At 36.4% G+C, this 12,787-nt stretch overlaps 1 long non-coding RNA gene across 1 annotated transcript in view; it reads left to right on the top strand.

Annotated features, from left to right (window-relative positions):
* LOC129625350 (uncharacterized) overlaps positions 1 to 12,787 on the top strand; it is a 37,467-nt gene that overhangs the window by 597 nt on the left and 24,083 nt on the right. The gene's annotated exons all lie outside the window — the stretch shown is intronic.

Genomic DNA, 12,787 nt, shown 5'->3' on the forward strand with positions numbered 1-12,787 from the left:
CTTAAGAATTTTGTTAAAGGGATATCTGCTAGCAACATATTATTTCAGTTTTTTTTTTTAATCTAAGAATGTCTTTATTTTGTCTTTACTTTTGAAAGATAGCTTTGATGGATATTGGATTGTTAGTTGACAGCTGTTTTCTCTGAACAATTTAAACATGCTTTTCAACTGCCTTCCAGGCTGTATGGTGTTTGATGAGCGAAGTCAGCTGTTGGAATCATATATTTTGAACCTTATTAAAAGACACCACATCAACTTTCATGTTAATTTTAAAATTGATGCTGAAAATACAAAGTCCTGTTTTTCTTTTTAAAATTTATACAAACTGGAAGTTATGGCTACAGATTGAGCAAAAAAGTATTAGTTACTTAAGAACTATATATTTATTAAAACTTTTCAAACAGCCAAAACTGATCATTCCTCTTTCTAGACCCTAAACAAGTCATGATTTTCCTTGAAAAACAAACAGATCCTCATAAAGCAATTGAAAATGATGTATGAAATTGCTGAAAATAGTTCCACAATGTGGACCCATAAACATATGTCAGTACTATGTCTCCTAAAATTTGTTTCATGAATGATCAGTGCTGTAAGAAGCTCATGGAGTAAATTTATGGTCAAATAAATTTGGAAATTCTACTTCCTCAATCTCTCTGATATAGTTCCCTATTTAAGATTCTGCAGTGTATTACACTAATAATTCTACTCTGTCTATTCTATTTGGGCAGAGGACCCTTTATTCATGGGTGTATTAACATCCTGTAAGCTAGTGTTCTATTGACCACACTTTAGAAACCGTGACCTGAGGAAAGAGTCTGTTAACAAGCTATAGATCGGATATCTTACCAGCTACATTGTCTTAAAAATAAGATTCTTTAATTGTATCTGATTTCACAAGTTTTTCTCTAAGTTTTATACAAATTTTCACATCATTTCTCACCTTATAATGCCAATCTACTCAAAATGTAGATAATTTGTTCTTTTAATGTGAGTCCCAGTTATTATACTTCTTGTCATCCACCATCCTTTTTGTCCCCACTCATTTGCCTTGATGATTTGGAGTAAAATAAGATAGATGAAGGTAATTTCATTCAAAAAATAAAGCTAGTGTCTTCTGTATATTACCTTGTCCTGGGTATTTATGTATTCTACAAGAGGTAAATATTATTTCATGTAAAAGATTGTCCCTTCTTCCTTGCAACCAAGACAATAGATTTTACTTAAACAGAGTCACAAGATCATCTCTCCCCTAACATCCTAAGGTGCCACTGATTGAAGACAGTTCTTTACTATTGTATTGGGTCCACTTGTACCAAAACTAATCATAATAGTTTGTTCTACCTGTTTAAGTGGCCTTCTAACGTCATCAATTAATAAAACTAATGACAAAAAGGTGATATTTTCACCTTTACCTCAAATTGAAATATACTGTAGAGATGCACGGTACTTGCAGTATTTCAAATACAGGATTGCCTTCTTATTAACAAAATGCAGTTACACAACTAACTGGCTGTTACACTGAGTGTGATCCAGGTTTGGCCCACACCTCTTCTCCTGCTGGCAGTGCAGGAGTTTGTCTACTTTTGTGCCCCTTTCAATATGTTTCATTATTTAAGCCAAGAGAATGGTCACTCAGTAGATGTTCTTGGCAACCCCAAGGCACAGATTCTGGGCTCTTGTATTTATCTTTTTCCCAACAGGAGCAATTTATGGAAATAAGTGCCTAATTTCTTGGCTTAGTAGCCAGTGAAGTGTTTTACTAGACCTACTTGCTAGGTTTTGTTACAGCCACACATTTTCCCTTGTGCCAGTTACATGTTAAATGGCTGATTATCACTTCTGATTATTTGTGATGATGGGCTTCTTGCAGAGTGATTTTAATTTAAATGATTTATTTCATTGACTAATCCTGACTCTTCATTGATTTTATACTCTGGCCTATAATTTATGGTACTTACTCCCCTAAATTTCTTCTACCCTTTTGTTGTTCTTCAGTTACTCAGTCCTGTCCAACTCTTTGTGACCCCATGGACTGCAGCACACCAGGGTTCCCTCTTCTCCACTGTCTCCCAGAGTTTGTTCAAACTCATGTGCATCAAGTTAGTGATGCCATCCAACCATCTCATCCTTTGTCATCTCTTTTCCTCCTGCCTTCAATCTTTCCCAGCATCAGGGTCTTTTCCAACAAATTGGCTCTTTGCATCAGGTAGCCAAAGTATTGGACCTTCAGCTTCAGCCCTTCCAATGAATATTTAGGGTTGACATCCTTTATAATAGACTGGTTTGATCCCCTTGTAGTCAAGGGACTATCAAAAGTCTTCTCCAGCACTCTTAAGCACTTCTCCAGCCACTCTTAAGAAGTAATAAATTGGAGAACTAAAATTTTATAAAAATTTATGTGTAACATGATAAAATCAATATTTGTAACTAATTTGTTCTAAGTTCATTTATGTATCTAAATCCTCATATTCTTTTTGATATAAAGAATAGACATGATCTTTGACATTCAAGATCATCTAGGCCAGTTTTTAAATAATGTAGTAAGCATTATCCAAAATATCTAATTGTCATAACTGATCCTAGAATTGGAATGTAGTGGTTTAGTCGCTAAGTCATGTCCAACTCTTGGGACCCCATGGACTATAGCCCACCAGGTTCCCCTGTTCATGGAATTTCCCAGGCAAGAATACTGGACTGTGTTGCCATTTCCTTCTCCAAGGGATCTTTTTGACCCAGGGATCAAACCCAGGTCTCCTCCACTGCAGGTAGATTCTTTACTGACTGAGCTGCCAAGGAAGCAGGAGTAGTGTTAAAAGAACCTGCCTGCCAATGCAGGAGACATAAAAGACAGTGGTTCAGTCCCTGGGTGGGGAAAATCCCCTGGAGAAGGAAGTGGCAACCCACTCCAGTATTCTTGTCTGGAGAATCCCATGGGCAGTGGAGCCTGGCAGACTATGGTCCATAGGGTTGCAACGAGTTGGACATGACTGAAGTGACTTAGCACACTCACGAAAGTGCTAGTTGCCTAGTTGTGTCCGACTCTTTGCAACTCCATGGACTGTAGCCCACCAGGCCCCTCTGTCCACGGAATTCTCCTGCAAGAGTATCAGAGTGAGTTGCCATTCCCTTCTCCGGGGGATCTTCCTGACCCAGGGATCGAACCCAGGTCTCGTGCATTGCAAGCAGATTCTTTACCATCTGAGCCACCGGGAAAACCCCAGAATTGGAATAAATATATAGATAAAGTCCGAAATGATGACAGCTTGGTTTTAGGTGGATACAAGCAGGAGACACTCTGCTGAGAAAGAATTGAAGCAGTTCAAGATGGAACTAGTACGGTTTCCAGTTAAAACAACAGCAGTGGAAGGGGTGATAATTAGCAGGGTTTCTGAAAATATTTCAGTAAGAAAATATATATTACTGCAGAAAGCACACTGAATGTATCTCATGACAGCTTTCCCCTCCCAACTCCATGCTAGAACAATGTGAGGATAAAATAAACCTAATGTTACACCCAGACATAAATCAGAGGATTTCTGAGGCCTTAAATTACCTACAGAGAAAAGGAAACATATTTTGGGGCTTTTATTTCATTTTATTTTGGTCTGGGAAGCCTGTTAGAGAACAGGAAGGCTGCTTGAGAAGGCCGGCACGTGTTCTCAGGGCAAGGATGTACTGACAGCCCTCTGAAAGAAGTCTGTTCCCACCCCTATATACCAGGAAGCCCTGACATTTGGGAGCCAAAATTGGAGGGGTGACTTCAATTTTGACAGCATGTTTCAGCGGGCTTACTAAAACAAGTTTTAAAGAAGTAGTAACTTTGGTGGCTTTAGCATGATCCGAAAAGCACCAGCAGCTTTGCCTCCTAAATAACTCTTGTCTCAAACTGAAAATAAAAATGAAGAAATCATTCAAAAGTTTACTAAAAACATAAACAGTATCAAAATACATTGGAAAAGAAGTAAAGCCGTGTGAAAAAGAGCATCAGTGACACATTATTGTTTAAAATAAAGACAATAGATATATAAGAACAGTGTTATTATGTAAGATAAAAGAAGACAGGGAAAATTAGTAAAGTATTATCAGATAAAATAAAGATGGATAAAGAAAAAGTAGTAAAAGACCAAATAAAAATAAAATTTAGCTTTTTAAAAATAAAATTTTAATACACTTAGACAACCTGATAAAGCCAAAATAAACAGGTTGAGTATGCAAACTGGTACATTATCACAGATATAGAAAGGGTTAAACATACCATAAAATTGTAAATATGTAGTAAAGAATATTATATGCAATTTGATGGAGGTAAGTTTGAAAATCTAGAGGAAATGCAATTTTTTTTGTAAAATTTAATTAGCAAAACTGACCCCAAAAGTGAGAAAATCTGACCAATTATAGTAGAAATTGAGAAGATTGATAAAAATCTAATAAAAATAGTAAGGTAGAAGAGTCAGACTCGTGAGTTGATTTCTGTTTTAACTTTAGCAGCTATAGGTGTTTTAAACTGTTGGAAGACATCCAAAAAATATGACTTCCCAACTCATTTTTTAACTTTTTTTAAATTGAAGTATATTTGATTTACAATATTCTGTTAATTTTCTCTGTATGGCAAAGTGATTCAATTTACATATATATACATTCTTTTTTATACTCTTTTCCATTATAGTTTATCATAGGATACTGAATATAGTTCTCTGCACTATAAAGTAGAATCTTATTATTTACTCATTCTATATATAATAGCTTACATCTTCTGGCCCCATCCTCTCCCCCAGTCCTCTCCCCCTTGGCAACCACTGGTTCATTCTCTATATCTGTATTGTTATTTCTGTTTCATAGATAGGTTCATTTGTGTCATATTTTAGATTCCACATATTAGTGATATCATATGGTATTTGTCTTTCTCTCTCTGACTTACTTCCCTTAGTTATATAACCTCTAGTTGCATCCACATTCCTGCGGTTGGCATGATTTCCTTCTTTTTGATGCCTGAGTAGTATTCCGTTGTATATATGTACCACTTCTTTTTTATCTATTCATATGTCAATAGATGTTTAGATTGTTTCCATGTCTTGACTATTGTGAATAGTGCTGCTATGAACATAGAGGTGCATGTATCTTTTTGGATTAGAGCTTTGTCTGGGTATATGCCTATAATAGGGAAGAACCTTTGATATTCTATTACAAGTTAATAACTAAAGGGATGTTTCCTATAAGCTTAAATTATATATAATGGCCCATCTTTGGGAACCCTACCTACCAGGTAATGAGCATTAAGCTAAAATGCCTTTGTTTAGCTCACAAGAAACATCTTGACTGAGCTCACCTGTGAATGGCTATGGGTGGTGGGGGGGGGGGGTGGGGGGGTGGCAGGGGGGTGGGGGGCAGGGGCAGGGGGTTAGGAATTAACGCATCTCCTCCAAAGGCTGATGGGAAGCAGGAAGTGTTTGACTTTACTCTGCATCCCCCTTTTAGTATGAAAGGAGCCTGAACTTTAACTCAGGCAAGATGGTTCTTAACACATGAGCCTACCATCTTCTCAGTTTTCTGGCTTTCCAAATAAAGTTGTCTGTTATTCTTTGACCCATCAACTCATCTTTAGATTATTGGCCTGTCATGTGATGAGTGTTACAAGCTTAGACTGGGTAACATGCCCAGGAATGAGATTGCTGGATCATATAGTAATCTTATTTTTAGTTTCCTGAGTAACCTCCACACTTATCCACAGTGGCTGCACCAATTTACATTCCCACCAATAATGAAGGAGGGTTCCCTTTTCTCCACATCCACTCCATTATTTCTTATGTGTAGACTTTCTGATGATGACCATTTTAACCATGTGAGGTGGTACCTTGTTGAAGTTTTGATTTGCATTTTTCTAGTAGTTAGTGACTTTGAGCATCTTTTAACGTGACTATTGGCATTTGTATTTCTTCTTTGGAGAACTGTCTGTTTAGGTCTTCTGCCCATTTTTGATTGGGTTGTTTGGTTTTTTTATTGTTAAGTTTATATGAGCTGTTTGTGTATTTTTGAAATTAGGCCCTCATCAGTCATATTATTTGCAAATATTTCCCCCCATTCTGTAGGTTATCTTTTCATTTTTTAATGGTTTCCTTTGCTGTGCAAAAGCTTAGAGGATCAATTAGGTCCCAATTCTTTATTTTTGTTTATTTCTATTGCCTTGCAAGACTGACCTAAGAAAACATTGGTACAATTTATGTCAGAAAATGTTTTGCCTGTAATCACTTCTAGGAGTTTTATGGTAGTATGTCTTATGTTAAGTCATTAAGCTAGTTTGAATTTATTTTTGTACATGGTGAGAGGGTATGTTATAAATTCACCAATTTACATGTGACTGTCCAGCTTTCCTGACACCACTTGCTAAAGAGACTGTCTTTTTCTCATTGCATATTTTTGCTTCCTTTGTCGAAGATTAATTAACCATAGGTGCGTGGTTCATTTCTGGGCTCTCTGTTCTGTTCTGTTGATCCATATGTCTGTTTTTATGTCAATACCATACTGTCTTGACTACTTTAGTTTTGTAATATTATCTGAAGTTTGGGAGGATTATGCATCCTCTTTGTTCTTTTCCTTTGGGATTGCTTTGCAAATTCTTGGTCTTTATGATTACATATACATTTTAAGATTATTCTAGTTCTGTGAAAAAATATCATGGATTTCCCAGTTCATCTTTAAACCCATAATCTCTAAATTCTAGCCAAGTTAAAGATACACAAAAGTATTTAATTTCATTAGTATTATAAAGATGAAACTTATAAATAAAATTAGAGCAAGCCAAGTTCAATAAATATAGCAATATGCTATGATCAAATAGAGTATTAGAGATATGGAATAATGTTTAAACATTAAGAAGCATAGAGTTTTATGTTTTAACATTTAATAATTTATTAACAGTACATTAAGAAGTTAAAACATAAAACATGTAAGTTCAAAATACTAGATATTTCCTATATTACAGTTATCTTTCTTAATGTGTTTTTTAAGTAAATTAGGAAGAGATAACCTATTTGGTTATAAAGATATGTTCTCGAAATGTCTGAAATACCATATGAAATTTCAAATGCTCCACTATTTCTGTTCCAGTTAGTAATGAGAAAGAGAAACCTACATATGATTATAGACACAGAAAATTCAAGACACAAAATTAAAGACTACCGAACAGTCACTTTTTAGAATTACTAAGACTTTGATAAAACACCTACATAGACATAATAAATATGTAAAAGTCTATAGACTGTGTTAACAATAAACACTTTGAAATGGAAATGGAGGGATTAAAGGAGACCTTCAATCAATAACATCAAAACCGAAAAATCATAAATAGAAGAAAAGAAAGGTGTGGAATATAATATGAATGTAATCACTAGACTTTATTGAAGAGTAAAACGTAGCTGAGTGATTAGAAATATTTATACCATCTTTCTGGAAAGAACCAGTATCATTAAAAATGCTAATCATACACAAATTAACAATTTCAGTCAGAATCCTAAATTGTGGTTTAATTGAATGGAATGACTTTCAAGTCCACATGGGAGAATATGAGTAAGAATTTATTTCATATAGTAAATTTGTGAAAATGAATGGTAGTAAATGGAGATTCTCCTTAAGAGATGATTATATGTTTTGATTTCAATCAGGTTTTTTGGTTACAGCCATAATAGTCACTTCTGGCAAATATAAGTTGGGAAATAATTCATTAATGATACTGGGTAGCATGTATGATCTTAGACAAGAGAATGGGTTTAACAGACTATGTAACCAGGATCATCTCCCATGACCATATAAATGGAAGTCCCATGAAAAAATCACTGCTGCTGTAACAGGAGCAGACCACTGCAGTCAACACAGAAATAGAGGAACAAAAATATGAGTTCAGAGCCTGCTGAGACCTGGACTGGGATACCAGAAGGCTATATAATAAGAATAAAAATGATCCAGAAATATACACACCCTGAGAGATAATGAAGCCTTTGAATCATGTTAGTCCCTATATTGAATAAAGTTGGCATAGGATAGCCAGGGTCCTCAAATGCCTGTTATAAATATGCATTTCTCTTCAGAAAAATTTATCTGCCTCAGACCTGGAATATTTTTTTCAGTTACTTGTCTGTTATGTCTAATGCCTAATCAAAACTAATAATGTATATGAAAATATAACATGGCTGAAAACCAAGAGAAACTAACAATAAGAACAGTTCCAAAGGGGATAATACTTTGAAATCACTATGTGATACATATTCAAAAAAGTGAGGCATACAATTAAACTTTTGGCAGAGAACTAGAAACTAGGGAAAAATAACAGAATGTAAATTTTGAAACATGTGAAATATAAAAGAGCCAAATTCTTTGAGAGTAGAATGGTGGTTGCTGGGGAATGGGGGAAATAGGGCCATGTTGGTCAAAGAATACAAACTTACGGTTGTGAGATGAATATGTCCTAGATGTCTGCAGTACAGCATGGAGACTAGAGTTAATACTGTGTTATATACTTAAAGTTGCTAAAAGTGTTGATCTTAAATGTTCTCACCACAAAAAGGAAATGGTAACTATATGATATGATGGGGTTGTTAGTTATGAGTTAGCTATGTGTTAGCTAAGTTAGTGACTATGGTAGCAATCATTTTGCAATACACATAAGTGTATCAAATTAATGTATTGTACACCTTAAACTTACACAGTGTTGTATGTCAGTTACATCACAATAAAGCTGGAAAAATGCAATAACCAAAATCAAGAATTTAAGGAGTGGATTTAGTAGCATTTAGAAACAACTAAATAGACAATAATGAAAGAAAAGTCAGAATAAAACATCTAAAAGCAATTTATAGAGAAAGTTAGGATTGAAAACAAAGAAGTAAGGATCAAAGATACAGGGACAGAGAATATCTGAGAATTGTATACTTGTAATTCCCAAAGGAAGAGAAATAATGAGGCAAAAGTAGTATGTAAAGAAGTAACGTTTTTGTTTTCTTCAAAATGATGAAAAATATCAAGTCACAGGCTCAAAAAATGCCTACAAATAGCAATTAAGATTTTAAAAATTCTGTAGATGCTACTTAACCACTGAAAATGAGATTAAAGGACAATCTTAGCACAGTCAGAAATATGAAGATACATTACTTTCAAGGAGCGCAATAAACACCGATGACTAGTATTTCGTAGTAGAAACAGGAATCAGAAGACATGTATGTATGGCTGAGTCCCTTTGCTGTCCGCCTGGAATGATCACACACTGATAATCAGCTCTACTCCAATACTAAATAAAAAGTTTAAAAAAAAGCACCAAGCCTGAAACACAGTTATAAATGTTTAAATAAAAGTTTTTTTTTAAAAGACAGCAGGATAATAACCCTGAAAGAAAATAACTGCCGAAGAAGAATTGTATGTAACTGTAAGGTATCCAAACATAAATGAAAATAAATATTTAGACAACCATCCAACATATACTAAGAGAAATATCAAAGAGAAATAAATGATTCTAGATAGAAGTTTAAATATTTAAGAAGAAATAAAGAGCAACAATAACAAAATGGATATGTTAGTACATCTAAATGAATATTGACTCTATAAAGCAATAATAGAGATGTTTTGGGGATATACAATAACATGGAATTAAAAAAAACAGTAATAGCACATAATTTGTTGGTGTTGGAATATGTAGTTATGTTGTTCTATTTGTGCATTACTTGACAAGAGACAAAACAACTAGTTTATATCAGACTGTAATAAGTCAATGATGAATACTTATTCCTTTAGTTTAGCTGCTAAAATAAAATTAAAATATAAACCTACCAACCTAATATTGTATATTAAAAAAGTAATATTCAGTTGATCAGTGGGAAGGAAAGAAAAAAGAGAGAAAAGAATATAGAATAGATAGGATAAATAGAAATCAAGTAGTGAGATGATGGATTTAAATCCAAATATATTATTAAATATATTATCTAAATGAAATTTTGTTCTAAAATACAAGCCAAAAGTTGTCAGGCTGGATTAAAAAAAAAAAAAAATATCCATGTGTTTCTTGGAAGAAAGGCATCAAAAACTAAAATCTCAGAAATAATGTGAAGATATAGAAAATTATACTTTTTGTAAACATTAACCAAGGACATTTGTTTAACGCTGTTGTTACCAGATGAAGAAGAGTTGAGGCACAAATGTCATACTTAAAATAAACATGGACTTTCATAAGCATGAAAGTTTAATTTTGCCAACAATTATAAAAATTTCAACTTTTTTACATGACTACAAATATAGCATAAAACTCATAAGAAACATATATACAATGGAATACTTCTCAGCCATAAAAAGGAACACATTTGAGTTAGTTCTAATGAGGTGGATGAACCTAGAGCCTTTTATACAGAGTGCAGTAAGTCAGAAACAGAAATACAAATACCGTGTACTGATGCATATATATGGAATATTAAAAGATGGTACTGATGAATTAATTTTCAGGGCAGCAATGGAGAAACAGATGTAGAGAACAGACCTATGGATATGGGGGGAGGAGTTGAGGGAGGGGTGAGATATATGGAGAGAGTCAGATGGAAATTACTCTTATGGCTGCTCTGCACTGGAGCGACTGTGAGGAGATACCCCACATCGAGGGGCAAAGGAGAAGCCTCAGCAAGACAGTAGGAGGGGCAAAATCACATTGAGAATCAAACCCCATACCCGCCAGAGACACTCAGAGGGCTCAAACAAAAGTTGTGCACACCAGGACCCAGAGACCCCACAGAGACTGAGACAGAACTGTGTTTGAACGTCTCCTGTGGAGATACAGGTCAGCAATGGACTGCCACAGGGGCAGGGGCCCTGGGTGCAGCAGACTTGGGTATGTCATAAGCCCCCTGGGAAGAGGTCGCCATTAACTCTTCCATAGAGCTGCCAGACCTTACACAGGACTGGATAGAACCTTATGCACACCAGGACCCAGGAGAAAAGAGTAGTGACCCCACAAAAGACTGACCCAGACTTGCCTGTGAGTGTCCAGGAGTCTCCAGCAGAGGCATGGGTTGGTGATGGCCTGCTGCAGGGTTGGGGGCATGGAGTGTAGCAGGGCCTGAATGGGACCTTTTGAAGGGGGTAGACTTTATCTTCATTACCTCCAGGTAGTTTAGGAAAGGAAAGTGAAGTTGCTCAGTCGTGTCCGACTCTTTGCAACCCCATGGACTGTAGCCTATCAGGCTTCTCTGTCCATGGGATTTTCCAGGCAAGAGTGCTGGAGTGGATTGTCATTTCCTTCTCCAGGGGATCTTCCTGACTAAGGAATCGAACCCCGGTCTCCCGCATCGTGGGCAGATGCTTTACCTTCTGAGCCACCAGGGAAGCCAGGTGTTTGCCTCCAGGTAAATAACAGAGAGGGAACACAGCCCCACCCATCAACAGAAAATTGAATTAAAGATTTACTGAGCATGTCCCTCACCATCAGAACAAGACCCAGTCTCCCCCTCAGTCAGTCTCTCCCATCAGGAAGCTTCCATAAACCTCTCATCCTTCTCCATCAGAGGGCAGACAGACTGAAAACCACAATCACAGAAAACTAAGCAATCTGATCATGTGGACCACACACAACCTTGGCTAACTCAATGAAACTATGAGCCATGCCATGTAGGGCCACCCAGGAAGGACAGGGCATGATGGAGAGTTCTGACAAAACGTGGTCCACTGGAGAAGGGAATGGCAAACCATGTCAGTATTCTTGCCTTGAGAACCCCATGTACAGTATGAAAAGGCAAAAAGATAAGACACTGAAAGATGAGCTCCCCAGGTTGGTAGGTGCCCAATATGCTACTGGAGATCAGTGGAGAAATTACTCCAGAAAGACTGAAGAGACAGAGCCACAGAAAAACAACACTCAGTTGGGGATGTGACTGTTGATGGAAGTAAAGTCTGATGCTTAAAGAGAAATATTGCATAGGAACCTGGAATGTTAGGTCCATGAAACAAGGCAAATTGGAAGTGATCAAACAGGAGATGGCAAGAGTGAACATCGAACATTTTAGGAATCAGTGAACTAAAATGGAAAAATGGGTGAATTTAACTTGGATGACCATTGTATCTACTACTGTGGCAAGAATCCTTTAGAAGAAATGCAGTAGCCATCATAGTCAACAAAAGAGACTGAAATGCAGTATGTGGATGCAATCTCAAAAATGACAAAATGATCTCTGTTCGTTTCCAAGGCAAACCATTCTATATCACAGTAATCCAAATCTATGCCTTGACCATAGAACTGAAGAGTGGACTCATTTGAAAGGACCCTGATGCTGGAAAGATTGAGGACAAGAGGAGAAGGGGATGACAGAGGATGAAATGGTTGAATGGCATCACCGACTCAATGGACATGGGTTTGGGTGAACTCCAGGAGTTAGTGATGGACAGACACGGTTCTATGAAGACAGACAAGACCTTCTAGAACTCACACCCAAAAGAGATGTCCTTTTCATTATAGGAGATTAGAATGCAAAAGTAGGAGGTCAAGAAACACCTGGAGTAACAGGCAAATTTGGCCTTGGACTACGGAATGAAGCAGGGCAAAGACTAAAAGAACTTTGCCAAGAGAATGTGCTGGTGATAGCAAACACCCTTTTCTATCAACACAAGAGAAGACTCTACACATGGACATCACCAGATGGTCAATACTGAAATCAGATTGATTATATTCTTTGTAGCCACAGATGGAGCAGCCCTATACAGTCAGCAAAAACAAGACTGGGAGCTGACTGAGGCTCAGATCATGAACTTCTTATTGCCAAATTCA

Source organism: Bubalus kerabau, chromosome 13 (genome assembly GCF_029407905.1).
Source record: "Bubalus kerabau isolate K-KA32 ecotype Philippines breed swamp buffalo chromosome 13, PCC_UOA_SB_1v2, whole genome shotgun sequence".
Classification (NCBI taxonomy): Eukaryota; Metazoa; Chordata; class Mammalia; order Artiodactyla; family Bovidae; genus Bubalus; species Bubalus kerabau.